The sequence below is a fragment of the Pteropus vampyrus genome, unplaced genomic scaffold (genome assembly GCF_000151845.1).
Source record: "Pteropus vampyrus isolate Shadow unplaced genomic scaffold, Pvam_2.0 Scaffold380, whole genome shotgun sequence".
NCBI classification, from domain to species: Eukaryota; Metazoa; Chordata; class Mammalia; order Chiroptera; family Pteropodidae; genus Pteropus; species Pteropus vampyrus.
In genome coordinates this window covers 142,586-144,437 of record NW_011889161.1, presented here as the reverse complement: position 1 = coordinate 144,437, position 1,852 = coordinate 142,586, and the positions used below count along the sequence as shown (strand labels likewise).

Sequence of the window (1,852 nt, the reverse complement as noted above, 5' to 3'; positions counted from 1 at the left end):
GTTTTCTCTTTCAAAGGTAAGTTTTAAAGAAAGAAAATACACACCGAATTATAGAAAACGGTTGTTAAATGAAAACTAGTCCTCACAGAGCCATACCCCATATTTTTTTATTTTTATTTATGTCTATAGCACCTGGTCTTCCTAGGTGGTCTCCCATCCAAGTCCTAACCAGGCTCGACCCTGCTTAGCTTCCGAGATCAGACATTGGGCTTGTTCAGGGTGGCGTGGCCACAGACCATGGACCATGGCTCTACTGGGGCACGAACCCAGGACCTTCTGTGTGTAAAGCAGACGTGCTCACCGCTACACTGTGGAACCACATCCATAATCCATATTTTAAAAATAAACTTCACAGACAAAATTAACACTCAGAAGGGAAGCTGCTACTACATTAGGGTTGTAAATACTGCCGAAGACCTGACTTCATCTCCAAGTAAAATGAAAACATTAGGCATCTCAGGATTGAGCGGCCACACCCAGGACCAGCACCAACCGGGATGCCTGAACAAGTGACAGACACAGCAGTCCACACAGAGCAACGTTTTAATGAAGGAGCCTGCTACCTCCAAGTGGCGCACTGCACTGTCCAAAGTCGCAGGACACAGCTGAGACCAAGCAGGAGAGTGGGAGAAGGCGGGGCCTCGGGCGAGCGCTGGGGCGGAAGGCAAGTGCCAGCGCCACAAGACGACGGAGCCCGGGGGCGCCCCCTCTGCCCCCCCGCCCCCCCGCAGCGGCCTCTCAGGGAACAAAGCTGGCCAGCCTCAGCAGGGGCTCTCACCAAGGAGAGAGATAGTGACTTGTCCTCCCAGTGTCCCCTCTGACCACCGGGCACTGCTCAAGGTCCACCTCCCGGTGAGTCTTGAGCGACGCGGGCCTCCTGCCCTCCCCAGCCACCACCGCCAAGTTCACTACTCCCTGTTACCTGGAACTCCCTTAGAAGGTGATGGCATGTCCTTATTAAATAAGAGATAAACATACAAAAACAGACTTCAATCAACTTATGCCAAATTGTTCAGTGCAGTTAGCCCGACAGCCCTCGAGGTTAATGAACAGTCGATGTTCTAGGTTCTTCTTTTAGCGAGGTGAAAGGGAGTGCAGGACACTTAAAGGAGAGGGGCTTTCCATCGAGGGAGAAACGGGAGCGGTGGGGCCGCGAGTCCAGCTTGCCACCCTAACCCGGCTGCCCGCACTGCCCGGAGGCAGGGCCTTAGGTGTTCAGCTCCACACGCTCTTGAACATGGAGCCGCCCAGCTGTGCTGAGAAGCAGGCGAAAGGCCTGGGCAGCTGCTGACACCCGCCAGCACACAGCCAGCAACGCATACTAGCTGTTATCACTAAGGTAATTATTGTTTTACCATTCAAAACTAAAACTGCATCCAAGATCCAAATTTTACCAGAAGTGGCAGAATAGTTCTAGTTTAACAGAAGTAATTTACTCCATACAAAAAGTAAAAATGTGTAATTTCTAAGAAATATTATTAATCTCCCTTAATATTAAAATAAAATCGGTTATTTCTAAAATATCAGTAAATGATCTCCTAAATTAATCACATGTATTTCTGATTAAATATATCTCTGATTATAAATTATGTGCATTTTTTTTTCAAGATTCTTATAAATTTTTATGTTTTGGAATGGTCTTTTAAACATAAAAATTAACAGTAAGTGGCACCAAGTAAATAATGTCCACACTAAAGGGTTATAAAATCTAAGCATTCAACTACTTTCCAAACCGATCAGAATATTTACATTTAAAAACACACTCTCCTGAGGCCACCTTGGGCAAACTAGCGGGCACACTAGTGGCCACGGCCACGGCAGTGCCATCTTAAGCACTGGTCTCCAGGCCCCC

At 47.6% G+C, this 1,852-nt stretch overlaps 1 protein-coding gene across 1 annotated transcript in view; it reads right to left on the bottom strand.

Annotated features, from left to right (window-relative positions):
• The window catches only part of HSF2BP (heat shock transcription factor 2 binding protein), a 127,479-nt gene that overhangs the window by 108,009 nt on the left and 17,618 nt on the right, over nt 1-1,852 (bottom strand). The window lies entirely within an intron of this gene.